At 42.4% G+C, this 15,370-nt stretch overlaps 1 pseudogene; it reads right to left on the reverse strand.

Annotated features, from left to right (window-relative positions):
* The window catches only part of LOC139257140 (zinc finger protein 585A-like), a 1,288,295-nt pseudogene that overhangs the window by 318,024 nt on the left and 954,901 nt on the right, over nt 1-15,370 (reverse strand).

Below are 15,370 nucleotides of genomic sequence, written 5' to 3' on the forward strand. Positions count from 1 at the left end.
GATGATCTCTAGGACAGTTTCTGGGTGCTGGTTAAGTTGATGTGTGCTGTGTTTGATGTTGATCCTTTCGTCAGTTTCTGGTACTGAGTACTGAGTTAGTTCATATGTGCAAATTAGGAGATGGTCAATTGGTTAGTTTCTGGGTGTTTGCCAGTTGACCAGTAATGGATGATGTGCTGCTGACGTGGTTATTTTAAACTGCGTGGGTAAGTTTATGTGTGCTTGGTTAGATGATGTTCATGTCTTCATTTCTTCATTCTAGGACAGTTTCCGTGTGATTCGTTATGTGACCACCACTTGGTCAATTTCCAGCTGTTGGATCATATAACTTGTGTTGCTTTAATTGATGATTATTTTCAGGATATTTGGTCAATTTTCCTTCAATGGATGAGTTGATAGTAACTTGGGAAGTGTGTTGGTGCAAGTAACTTAAGCTGGGTTATATGATTGTCAATTGATCAGTTTTAGGGCACTCGGTCAATTTACCTGTGCTGATATAAGTTTTGATCACTTACATAAGGAATTGGAGCCGCATTGGGCCATTTGGCCAGTCGAGCCTGCTCCGCCATTCAACGAGATCATGGCTGATCTGGTCGTGGACTCAGGTCCACTTACCCGCTCGCTCCCCACAACCATTAATTACCTTATTGTTTAAATATATATCTATCTATGATTTCAATACATTCAATGAGCTAGCCTCAACTGCTTCCCTGGGCAGATAATTCCCCAGATTCACAACCCTCTGGGAGAAGAGATTCCTTCTCAACTTGGTTTCAAATTGGCTCCCCCGTATTTTGAGCCGGTGCCCCCTAGATCTAGTCTCCCCGACCAGTGGAAACAACAATTCTGCCTCTATCTTGTATATCCCTTTCATTATTTTAAATGTTTCTATAAGATCACCCCTCATCCTTCTGAACTCCAACCAGTAAAGACCAAATCTACTCAATCTATCATCATTAGGTAAACTCCTCATCTCCGGAATCAGCCTAGTGAATCGTCTGTGTACCCCCTCCAAAGCTGGTATATCCTTCCATTAGTAAGGTGATCAAAACTGCACGCAGTACTCCAGGTGCTGCCACACCAAAACCCTGTAAAGTTGCAGCAGGACCTCCCTGCTTTTTTACTCCATCCCTCTCGCAATGAAGGCCAACATTCCATTCGACTTCCTGATTACCTGCTGCACCTGCAAACTAACTTTTTGGGATTCATGCACAATGACCCCCAGGTCCATCTTCACCGCAGCATGTTGTAATTTTTCCCAATTCAAATAATATTCCCTTTTACTGCTTTTTTTTCCAAGGTGGATGACCTCACATTTTCCGACATTGTATTCCATCTGCCAAACCTTAGCCCATTCTCTTCACCTATCTAAATCTCTTTGCAGCCTCTCTGTTTCCTCTACACAACACGCTTTCCCACTAATCTATGTGTCGTCTGCAAATGTTGTTGCACTACACTCTGTCCCATCTTCCAGGTCATCTATGTATATTGTAAACAGTTATGGTCCCAGCACCGATCCCTGTGGCACCCCAATAACTAACGATTTCCAAGCCGAAAAGGACCCATTTATCCCAACTCTCTGTTTTCTGTTAGCCAGCCAATTCTCGATCCATGCTAATACATTTCCTCTGACTCTGCGCACATTTATCATCTGCAGTAACCTTTGTGTGGCACCTTATCGAATGCCTTTTGGAATTCTAAATACACCATATCCATTGGTACACCTCTATCCACCATGCTCGTTATATCCTCAAAGAATTCCAGTAAATTAGTTAAACATGATTACCCCTTGATGAATCCATGTTGCATCTGCTTGATGGCACTGTTCATTTCTAGATGTCCCGCTATTTCTTCCTTAATGATACATTCAAGCATATTCCACACTACAGATGTTAAACTAACCGGCCTATAGTTACCTGCCTTTTGTCTGCCCCCTTTTATGAAACAGAGGCGTTACATTAGCTGATTTCCAATCGGCTGGTACTTCCCCAGAATCCAGCGAATTTTGGTAGATAATAACGAATGCATCCGCTATAACTTCCGCCATCTCTTTTAATACCCTGGGATGCATTTCATCAGTACCAGGGAACCTTTCTACCTTGAGTCCCATTAGCCTGTCCAGCACTACCCCCCGAGTGATAGTAATTGTTTCTAGGTCCTCCCTTCCCACATTCCCGTGACCAGCACTTTTTGGCATTGTTTTTGTGTCTTCCACTGTGAAGTCCGAAGCAAAATAATTGTTTAAGGTCTCAACCATTTCCACATTTCTCAATATTAAATCCCCCTTCTCATCTTCTAAGGGACCAACATTTACTTTAGTCACTCTTTTCCGTTTTCTATATCGGTAAAAGTTATACTATCTGTTTTTATGATTTGCGCAAGTTTACTTTCGTAATCTATCTTTCCTTTCTTTATTGCTTTCTTAGTCATTCTTTGCTGTCGTCTAAAATTTTCCCAATCTTCTAGTTTCCCACTTACCTTGACCACCTTATACGCATTGGTTTTTAATTTGATACTCTCCTTTATTTCCTTGGTTTTCCACGGCTGGTTATCCCTTCTCTTACAGCCCTTCTTTTTCACTGGAATATATTTTTGTTGAGCACTGTGAAAGAGCTCCTTAACAGTCCTCCACTGTTCCTCAATTGTGCCACCGTTTAGTCTGTGTTCCCAGTCTACTTTAGCCAACTCTGCCCTCATCCCACTGAAGTCCCCTTTTTTGAAACATAGTACGCTCGTTTGAGACATTACTTCCTCACCCTCAATCTGTATTACAAATTCAACCATACTGTGATCGCTCATTCCGGGAGGATCTTTTACTCGGAGATCGTTTATTATTCCTGTCTCATTACACAAGACCAGATCTAAGATAGTTTGCTCCCTTGTAGGTTCTGCAACATACTGTTCTCAGAAACAATCCCGTATGCATTCTATGAATTCCTCCTCAAGGCTACCCCGTGCGATTTGTTTTGACCAATCGATATGTAGGTTAAAATCCTCCATGATTAATGCCGTTCCTTTTTCACATGCCTCCATTATTTCCTTGATTCCCTTGATTATTGTCCGCCCCACCGAGAAGTTATTATTTTGGGGCCTATAAACTACGCCCACCAGTGACTTTTTCCCCTTACTATCTCTAATCTCCACCAACAATGATTCAACATTTTGTTCATTAACGCTAATATCATCTCTCACAACTGCCCTGATATAATCCTTTATTAACAGAGCTACCCCACCTCCTTTCCCTTCTTATCTACCTTCTACGGTAGATAATTCCAATTATTCACAACCCTTTAACTGAAGACATTTCTCCTCATCACAGTATTAAATGGCCGACCCTTAATCTGAGAAGTGACCTCCTGTTTTAGGTTCCCCAAACAGGAGGAACATTTACTCAGCATTAACCCTGTAAACCCACGTTTATATGTTGTAGATTTTTCTATGCTTCAATAAGATCACATCTCATTCTTCTAAACTCGAGGGAATATAGGAATAGTCTACTCAATATCAACACATAGGGCAATCCGCTCATCCCATGTACCATTCAAGCGAACCTTCTTTGCACTCCCTCTAAGGCAAGTATATCTTTCCTTAGTAAGGAGTAATCTGAAAACGTCCCATTTATTCCTACTCTCAGTTTTCTGTCCATAAAACAACCCTCAATCCATGCAAATATATACCCCAATCTCATGAGTCCTAATTTTGTGTAATAACTTCTTGTGTCGTACCTATCGCATGCTTCTTTGGAAATCCAAATAAACCACACCACTGAGACCCCCTTGTGCATCCTACTGCATACATTTTCAAAAAAAGTTATCAGATTTGTCAAACACGATTTCCCTTTCAAAATTCCGTGAAGACTATGCCTAACCATATTAAGACTTTTAAAATCCATTCAACCATGTCTCTGATAATGGATTATGTCATTTTCCCTACTATTGATGTCATGCTAACTGGACTATAGTTCCCAGTTTTTTTCTCTTCCTTCTTTCTTAAATAAACCGTTATTTTCTTCTACATTACAATCCTGAGGAACTATTTCAGAATCTATAGAATTATATACGGTTAATATCAGTGAACCCACTTTGACTGCAGCTACGTGCTTTCAAACCCTAGGAGGTAGGTCGCTTGTTCCAGTGGATTTGCTGCCACTTACTCCCATTAATTTTACCTGTACTATGTATTTATTAAACTAATTTCTTTCAGTTCCACATTCTTACTTATCGCTTGGTTCCCACTTATTTCTGGAATTTTAACGTAGTTTAAGAACATAAGAAAGATAGAAACATAGAAACAGAGAAAATATGTGCAGGAGTAGGCCATTCGGCCCTTCGAGCCTGCACCGCCATTCAATGAGTTCATGGCTGAACATGCAACTTCAGTACCTCATTCCTTCTTTCTCGCCTTGTCCCTTGATCCGCCTAGCAGTAAGGACGACCTCTAACTCGATTTTGAATATATTTTGTGAATTGACCTCAACAACTTTCTGTGGTAGGGAATTCCACAGGTTCACCACTCTCTGGGTGAACAAATTTCTCCTCATCTAGATCCAAAATGGCTTACCCCTTATCCTAAGACTGTGACCCCTGATTATGGACTTCCTCAAATTTGGGAACATTTTTCCTGCATCTAACCTGTCTAAACCCGTCAGAATTTTAAACGTTTCTATGAGATCCCCTCTCATTTTCTGAACTCCAGTGAATACAAGCCCAGTTGATCCAGTCTTTCTTGATATGTCAGTCCTGCCATGCCGGAAATCAGTCTGGTGAACCTTCGCTGCACTCCTTCAATAGCAAGAATGTCCTTCCTCAAGTTAGGAGACCAAAACTGTACACAATACTCCAGGTGTGGCCTCACCAAAGCTCTGTACAACTGTCTGCCCTTGTGCTCATATCCCCTCGCTATGAAGGCCAACATGCCATTTGCCTTTTCAACCGCCTGCTGTACCTGCTAACCAACCTTCGATGGTTGATGTACCATGACACCCAGGTCTCGTTGCGCCTCCCCTTTTCCGATCTGTCGCCATTCAGATAATACTCTGTCTCTCAGTTTTTACATCCAAACTGGATAATCTCACATTTATCCACATTATACTTCATCTGCCATACATTTTTCCACTCACCTAACCTATCCAAGTCATTCTGCAGCCTCATAGCATCCTCCTCGCTGATCATACTGCCACCCAACTTATTATCATCCGCAAATTTGGAGATACTACATTTAATCCCCTTGTCTAAATCATTAATGTACAATGTAAAAAGCTGGGGCCCCAGAACAGAACCTTGTGGTACCCCACTAGTCACTGCCTGCCATTCCGAAAAGTACCCATTTACTCCTACACTTTGCTTCCTGTCTGACAACCAGTTCTCAATCCATGTCAGCACACTATCCCCAATCCCATGTGCTTTAACTTTGCACATTAAGCTCTTGTGTGGGACCTTGTCGAAAGCCTTCTGAATGTCCAAATACAGCACATCAACTGGTTCTCCCTTGTACACTCTACTGGAAACATCCTCAAAAAATTCCAGAAGGTTTTTCAAGCATGATGTCCCTTTCACAAATCCATGCTGACTTGGACCTATCATGTCACCTCTTTCCAAATGCGCTGCTATGATATCCTTATTAATTGATTCCATCATTTTACCCACGACCGATGCCAAGCTGAAGGGTCTATAATTCCCTGTTTTCTCTCTCCCTCCTTTTTTTAAAAGTGGGGTAACATTCGCTACATTCCACTCCATAGGAACTGATACAGAATCAATGGAATGTTGGAAAATGCCTGTCAATGCATCGGCTATTTCCAAGGACACCTCCTTAAGTACTCTGGGATGCAGACCATCAGGCTCTGGGGATTTATCGGCCTTCAATCCCACCAATTTCCCCAACACAATTTCCCAACTAATAAGGACTTCCCTCAGTTCCTCCTCCTTACTGGATCCTCTGACCCCTTTTATATCCGGAAAGTTGTTTGTGTCCTTCTTAGTGAATACCAAACCAAAGTACTTGTTCAATTTACCTGCGATTTCTTTGTTCCCAGTTATGACTTCCCCTGATTCTGACTGCAGGGGAGCTACGTTGGTGTTTACTAACCTTTTTAACTTTAAATATCTATAGAATCTTTTGCAGTCCATTTTAATGTTCCCTGCAAACTTCCTCTCGTACTCTATTTTCCCTGCCCTAATCAAACCCTTTGACATGCTCTGCTGAGTTCTAAATTTCTCCCAGTCCCCGGGTTCGCTGCTATTTCTGGCCAATTTGTATGCCACTTCCTTGGCTTTAATACTATCCCTGATTTCCCTTGATAGCCACGGTTGAGCCACTTCCCTTTTTTATTTTTACGCCACACAGGGATGTACAATTTTTGTAGTTCTTCCATGCGGTCTCTAAATGTCTGCCATTGCCCATCCACTGTCAACCCCTTAAGTATCATTCGCCAATCTATCCAAGCCAATTAACGCCTCATACCTTCAAAGTTACTCTTCTTTAAGTTCTGGACCCTGGTCTCTGAATTAACTGTTTCCATCTCCATTCTAATGTAGAATTCCACCATATTATGGTCACTCTTCCCCAAGGGGCCTCGCACAACGAGATTGCTAATTAATCCTCTCTCAACACCCAGTCTAAGATGGCCTCCCCTCTAGCTGGTTCCTGGACATCTTGGTCTCGAAAACCATCCCTTATGCACTCCAGGAAATCCTCCTCCACCATATTGTTTCCAGTTTGCTTAGCCCATTCTAAATACATATTAAAGTCACCCATAAGAACATAAGGAATTGGAGTAAGATACTCCCTCTAGCCCATCGACCTTGCTCAGACATTCAATAACATAATTGCTGATCATCGACCTCAGCTCCACTTCCCCACCAGACTTCCATATCCCTCGATTCCCCAAGACTCCAAAAATATATCTATCTCAACGTGACTATAAGCAGAGATTCAGCATCCACAAACCTCTGGGGCAGATAATTCAAAAGATTTCCCACACTCTGTTTGAGGAATTCCACCTCGTCACTATTTAAATGGCCTTCCCCTTATCCTGAGACTGTGTTCCCTCATGATATAAACTCCAGCTAGGGGAAACAACCTCTCAGCATCTACGACGTTGAGCCCCATCAGGATATTGTGCGTTTCAATGTGATCACCACCTATTCTTCTCAACTGCAGAGAGTATAGGCCCATTCTGCAGAAACTCTCAGCAGAAGACAGCTTCTCATCTCAGGAAATAATCGAGTGATACTCTGTTGTACCATCTCTATGGCAAATCTATACTTACTTAGAAAAGGAGACCAAAACTGTGCATGTCGTCCAGGTTTCGTCTCAGCAATGCCCTGCATAATTGTAGCAACACTTCCATACACTTGTACTCCAATCCCCTTGCAATAAAGCACACAATTGCATTCGCCATCCTTAATACTTGCAGCAGCTCTATGCTGGCTTTTTGTGTTTCTTTCACAAGGACACACAAATCCCTCTGAAGACCAACATTGAAACGTGTCTTATCATTTAAAAAATATTCAGTTTTTCTCGGCTTTCTACCAAAATGAATAACCTCCCATTTCTCGACATTATGCTCCATCTACAAGCATACTGCCCCTCACTAATTCTATCTGCATCCCTTTGCAGACACTTTGTGTTCCCATTACCGCTTACTCTCTCACCTAGATTTGTATCATGAGCAAGCTTGGATACATTGCACTCAGTCCCTTCATTTAGTTCATTAATATAGGTTGTAAATAGCTGAGGCCCCAGCATTGATCCTTGCTGCACCCCACCAGTTACAGCCTACCAATCTGGAACACACCCGATTATCCCAATTCCCTGTGTTTTGTCCGTTAACCAATCCTCTATCCATGCTAATACATTACCTCCATTCCCTTGATTACTTATCTTGTGTAATAAACTTTAACGTGGCACTTTCTCGAATGTCTTTTGGAATTTCAAATATATGACATCCTCTGGTTTCCCTTTATTCACAATTCTAGTTACATCCTCAAAAAACTCTGCTAATTTGTCAACACGATTTTCCTTACATAAAACCACGTTGACGCTGCCTAACCTTGTTTTGATTATCTCAGTGGCCTGTTACCACGTCCTTATGATTGTAATCCAGCGTTTCCCGATGAGTGATGTCAGTCTAACTGGCCTGTAGTTTCCTGTGTTCTCTCTCCCTCCTTTCGTTGATAGCGATGTTAAATTTGCGATATTACAATCCACTAGGACCGGTTTAGATTCTAGGGAATTTAGAAAGATTAAAACCAAATCATCCATTAATTCTGCAGCCAACTCTCGGCTTTTAGCCCCAAAAGTTTCTCCAGATATGTTTCCTCAACTTATATTAATTACACTGAGTTCCTCGCCTTTTGTTTCCCACCAATGTCAGTATGCTTTTTGAGTCTTGTACTCTGAAGACAGGTACAGAATATTTTTTTACATTTTCTGTAATTTGCTTACTGCTCATAATCATTTCTGCTGCCTCAGTCTCTAAGGGACCAATGTTTATATTAACGACTCTCTTCATTTTTAAGGAATTGTATAAGCTCACCCAATATGTTTTTAAGTTTCCAGTTAGTTTTCTCCCATAGTCTATTGTTTCCCTTTTTATCAATAGTTTGGTAACCTTTTGTTGTTTTCTGAAATTCTCCCAATCCTCATGCTTACTACTATTTATCGCAACATTATTCGCCTCTCCTCACAATCAAAAGTTATCCTTAACTTCTTTAGTTAGCCACGGATGGATCACTTCCACTATGGAGTTTATGCTTCTCAATTGAATGTATTACTGTTGAGAATTATGAAATATTTATTTAAGCGCTGGCCACTGCTTTTCTATTGCCATAGCTTTTAATTTATGTTTCCAATCAACTTTAGCCAACACGATATTCATCGATATTCTTATATAAGTTTAAGAATCTAGTGCTGGACTTGGGCAAATCACTCTCCAACGTGAAGCGAAATTCTATCGCATTGTGTACACACTGCCTGAGAGGATCCTTCACTATGAGATTGTTAATGAACATTGTCTCATTGCCGAATACAATATCCGAAATAGCCCGTTTACTGGTTGGTTGAAATACGTAATGTTCTCTAAAACTGACCGGAATGAAGTCCCTGAACTCGTCCTCCAGACTACAGTAACAAATTTGATTTCTCCAGTGTCTATGCAGATTAACGTCCGCCACCATTGTTGCATTCTTTACAAGTTCCTACTCTATCTTGATTATATTCTGTCCAACGGTATAGCTACCTTTCGGGGGCATATATTCCTCCCACCAGTGTTTTCTGTCCCTTGTTATTCCGTAACTTCACCCATTCTAATTCTACGTCCTGATGTTCCGATTCAAGATCCTTTCTCACTTCTGTCCTTATTTCATTCTTTATTATCAGGGATACCCCCCCATCATTTGGCATTCTGCCTGTCTTTTCGAACCTTAATTAACCTGGAACATGTAGTTTCCAACCTTGGACAACTTGCAACCACGTCCCTTTAATGGCCTTTGGAGCAAACTCATTCATCTATATTTGATCCACTAGTTCAATAAACTTATTATGAAAGCGCCGTGTTTTCAGATAAAAATTTATTTGACCATTATTCCCTGCTTTGAAATCATTCTCTGCTGCAATGCTACCATTAAAATCTTTGTCTCTTACTTTCATACTCTGCCTATTTTTACCCAAATAGCTAGGTCACGAGCCATATATCACTGAATTACCTCACACTACCCATCCAGGTACATGACTGACCTCATTCATACTGGCATTACCCATCCAGATACATCACTGATCTCACTCATACTGTCGCTACCCATCCAGGTACATCACTGATCTCACTCATACTGTCACTACCCATCCAGATACATCACCGACCTCACTCATACTGTCACTTCCCATCCAGATACATCGCTGACCTCACTCATACTGTCACTACCCATCCAGATACATCGCTGACCTCACTCATACTATCACTACTCATCCACATACATCAATGTCCTCACTCATACTCTCACTCACCATCCAGATACATCACTAACCTCACTCATACTGTCACTACCCATCCAGATACATCACTGACCTCACTCATACTCTCACTACCATCCAGATACATCACTGACCCCACTCATACTGTCACTACCAATCCAGATACATCACTCACCTCACTCATACTGTCACTACCCATCCAGATACATCACTGACCCCACTCATACTGTCACTGCCCATCCAGATACATCACTGACCTCACTCATACTGTCACGACCCATCCAGGTACATCACTGATCTCACTCATACTGTCACTACCATCCAGATACATCACTGACCTCACTCATACTGTCACTACCCATCCAGATACATCACTGACTTCACTCATACTGTCACTACCCATCCAGGTACATCACTGACCTCACTCATACTGTCACTACCATCCAGATACATCACTGACCTCACTCATACTGTCACTACCCATCCAGATACACCACTGACCTCACTCATACTGTCACTACCCATCCAGATACATCGCTGATATCACTCCTACTTTCACTACCATCCAGATACATCACTGACCTCACTCATACTGTCACTACCATCCAGATACATCACTGACCTCACTCATACTGTCACTACCCATCCAGGTACATCACTGACATCACTCATACTGTCACTATCCATCCAGATACATCACTGACCTCACTCATATTGTGACATCCCACCCAGGTACATCACTGACCCCACTCCTACTCTCACTAAACATCCAGTTACATCACTGACCTCACTCATACTATCACTATCCATCCAGATACATCGCTGACCTCACTCATACTGTCATTACCCATCCAGGAACATCACTGACCTCACTCATACTGTCACTACACATCCAGATGCATCACTGACTTCACTCATACTGTCACTACCCATCCAGGTACATCACTGACCTCACTCATACTGTCACTACCATCCAGGTACATCACTGACTTCACTCATACTGTCACTACCCATCCAGGTACATCACTGACCTCACTCATACTGTCACTACCATCCAGATACGTCACTGACCTCACTCATACTGTCACTACCCATCCAGATACACCACTGACCTCACTCATACCGTCACTACCCATTCAGATACATCGCTGACATCACTCCTACTTTCACTACCCATCCAGGTACATCACTGACCTCACTCACACTGTTATTACCCATCCAGATACATCACTGATCTCACTCATACTGTCACTACCATCCAGATACATCACTGACCACACTCATACTGTCACTACCCATCCAGATACATCGCTGACCTCACTCATACTGTCACTACCCATCCAGGTACATCACTGATCTCACTCATACTGTCACTTCCCATTCAGATCCATCACTGAACTCACTCATACTGTCACTATCCAGCCAGATACAGCACTGACCTCACTCATACTCTCACATCTCATCCAGATACATCACTGACCACACTCATACTGTCACTTACCATGCAGTTACATCACTGATCACACTCATACTGTCACTACACATCCAGGTACATCACTGACCACACTCATACTGTCACTACCCATCCAGATACACCACTGACCTCACTCATACTGTCACTACCCATCCAGATACACCACTGACCTCACTCATACTGTCACTACCCATCCAGATACATCACTGACCTCACTCCTACTTTCACTACCCATACAGGTACATCACTGACCTCACTCCCACTGTCACTACCCATGCAGACACATCACTGACCTCACTCATACTGTCACTACCCATCCAGATACATCACTGACCTCACTCATACTGTCACTACCCATCAAGATACATCACTGAACTCACTCATACTTTCACTTCCCATTCAGATACATCACTGACCTCACTCATACTGTCACTACACATCCAGGTACATCACTGACTACACTCATACTGTCACTCCCCATCCAGTTACATCACTGACCTCACTCATACTGTCACTACCCATCCATATACATCACTGACCTCACTCATACTGTCACTACCCATCCAGATACATCACTGACCTCACTCATACTGTCACTACCCATCCAGATACATCACTGACCTCACTCATACTGTCACTACCCATCCAGTTACATCACTGACCGCACTGATACTGTCACTGTACATCCATATACATCACTGACCTCACTCACACTGCCACTGTTGGGACCTACCCAGCATTCAGGAGAGTTTGGTAAATTGCAATCAATGCATCAACTATCCCTGCTTCAACACCTCTTAAGACCATAGGCAGCAAGCCATCATGTCCAAGGGATTCAGCCGCCTTTAGACCCATTATTTTGCTGAGTACCACCTCCTTCGTTGTTGTGATTTTATTAAGCTCCTCCCTCCTATAGCCCCTTGGCTATCTACTGTTGGGATATTTTTAGTGTACACTACCATAAAGACTGATTCAAAATAGTTGTTCAAAATGTCTGCCATCTCCATGTTCCCCATCACTAATTCCCTGGTCTCGTCCACTGAGAGACCAACATTTGCTATGTTGCATATTATTAATTTATTGCTTCCAATTCATGTCCACAACAATGATTCTTGTTCTCTATATTCTCCTGAACAACCAGTCTCCTAACCAGTTCAATTATTGGCCCTCAATTCCAGTTTTCACTTTAACTAACATTCCCTAATGTGTAACCTTATTGATTGCCTTCTGGAAGTCCATATAAACTACATCCACAGACATTCCCTTGGCTGATTATTTGGTTATTTCTTCAAAAAAAATCACAAACGTTCGTTAGACATGACCTACCTTTTTTTTATTCCAAGTTGTCTCTAACTAAAGATTTACGTTTATCTAATTGCTCAATAACAATTGGTGGAAACCACGAGACCTTATTGTTTGTCATTTCTTCGTGATATTAATTTTGCTAACACTAGTTTCTTGCTGACGTTAACTTTAGTGAGTTCCAGTCCTTGATCAATGAATTATTTTCCTGGAATTTCACGTAATATATCGACATTCTCCACTGTGAGTGCGGACATAATTTAATTAATCAAAAGCTCTTCTATTTCATTGTTTTCATTTGCAATATTACGCATATCTGTTTTAAAGGGCTCACATTTCCACTAAATCCTCTTTCCTTACATAATAATAACAATGTTATGTTTTATTCTTGATATCCATCGCAAGTTTAATTTCTTATTACTTCTTTGCAGCTCTTGGTATCTCATATTGTCTGACTTTGTTATTCGTTATATCTCTGACAGTCCACTCGTAAGAGACTATTATTACCACGTTTCTTTGTTCTTTCCATTAGGTTGATGTTGTCTCCCATCTCTTCTGTTCACCATTGTCCGGGAGTCCTGCTCCTGATCACTGATGCTGGTATATGTTGGGGCAATCCCCTGTGTCCGACCCCTGATTATTGATGCTGGTATTTATTGGGGCAATCCCCTGGGTCCTGCCCTGGATCAATGAAACTGGGATATTTTGTGGCAATAACTTGGGTCCGGCCCCTAATCAGTGATGCTGGTATATATTTGGAAAATCCCCTGGTTCCAGCCCCTGATCATTGAAGGTGGGATATATTGGGGCAATCCCCTGGGTCCTGCTCCAGTTCAGTGAAGCTGGGATATATTGCGGCAATCCGCTGGGTCCTGCTCCTGATCAGTGATGCTGGTATATATTGGGGCAATCCCATGGATCCTGCTCCTTATCAGTGATGCTGGGCTATATTGGGGTAATCCACTGAGTCATGCTCCTGATCAGTGAAGCTGGAATATATTGTGGTCATCCCCTGGGTCCTGCTCCTGATCAGTGATGCTGGTATATATTGGAGCAATTACCTGGGTCCTGCTCCTGATTAGTGATGCTGGTATATATTGGGGAAATCCACTGGGTCCTGCTCCTGATCAGAGATGTTGGGATATATTGGGGCAATCCCCTGGGTCCTGCTCCTGATCAGTGATGCTGGGATATATTGTGGTAACCCGTTGTTTCCTGCCCCTGATCAATGAATCTGGTATATATTGGGGCAATCCGCTGTGTCCTGCTCCTGTTTAGTGATGCTGGGATATATTGCGGCAATCCCCTGTGTCCTGTTCCTGATCAGTGACACGGGGATATGTTGCAACGAATCTCCTGTTTGATTGCTCAAACTCCAGCAAACAGCACAGTCAGGGTATGGCTGAATCTTCTCTATCTGGGCAAGAAACATCTGGGGTGTGAAACAACTCCAGCAAAATGCACCAAAGGAGAATGTTATGAAATCACCTGTGGCACCTGAGTTACCTCTATTGTGAAAACTCAAAAAGAACTCAAATCCTTTGGGACAGGAAGAGGGAGGCATATTTCAAAAAATGGGGATTGGCAATAATAGCGGAATTTTCCATTTTGCTCCCGGTTATGTAATGGCAGTAGCAAATTGACTGAGGGTTTTCTACTCTGCCCCATTTCAGTCATTGATCACTGGGGCAACCTTTCAACTTTCGGCGAAGAAATAAACCGGAGGCTGTCTCATGGACCGATGTTTCTAAAACGCTACTCGGTTTTGCTACCCATTTAAATCAATGAAAAATAAATGACTGAACGCTACACAATCTATCTGTCTGTCTGTCTAAATGTTTGTCTATATATGCATCTATCTCTATCTCTCTATATCTCCATATCTCTAACTCTCAAAAAATCTATATCTCTATATCCATAAATATCTCTCTCTCACTCTCTCGCTCTCTCTCTCTATATATATTTATATATGGCTGCCTCTCTCTCCTTATCTCACTCTCTGTGTCTCTCTCTATCTGTACATAAAACTGTTTGTGTCTGATTGTCTGTCTCTCTGTCTGTCTATCTCTTTATCCATCCCTTTATCTCTATCTATCTCTTTCTAAAAATTCCTGTAATGGGAGAAATTCCACTTACATCTCAAAGCTTTCCACGACAGTCATTATGAATGGGCTGGTCGTGTAACTAACAATGTCATCTTCCACCTTGAAGTAGAGTAGGTATCTGAATGGAAGCGGGTGTACCATGTGGGAACTCAGGGACACTTCCGGAGTCCCTGACGACTAGTGTGCGGGAAGTGTATCCACCTCCAGCTTCTGATGGACCGCGTTGCAGAATTGGAGCTGAGGGTGCATTCACTCTGGAACATCCACGATGCTGAGAATGACGTGAGTAGCACGTGTAGCGAGTTGGGCTTACCGCAGGTGAAGGGTCCACAGCCAGTTAGGGAATGGAAGACCAGCAGGAAGAGCAGTGCAAGGAAGGTACTGCATGTGTCCCCTGCGGCCATCCCCCTGCAAAACAGATATACTGCTTTGAGTATTGTTGAGCGGGATGACTCATCAGGGGAGGGCAGCAGCAGCCAAGTTCATGGCACCGTGGCTGGCTTTGCCCCACAGGAGG

Source organism: Pristiophorus japonicus, unplaced genomic scaffold (genome assembly GCF_044704955.1).
Source record: "Pristiophorus japonicus isolate sPriJap1 unplaced genomic scaffold, sPriJap1.hap1 HAP1_SCAFFOLD_81, whole genome shotgun sequence".
Lineage (NCBI taxonomy): Eukaryota > Metazoa > Chordata > Chondrichthyes > Pristiophoridae > Pristiophorus > Pristiophorus japonicus.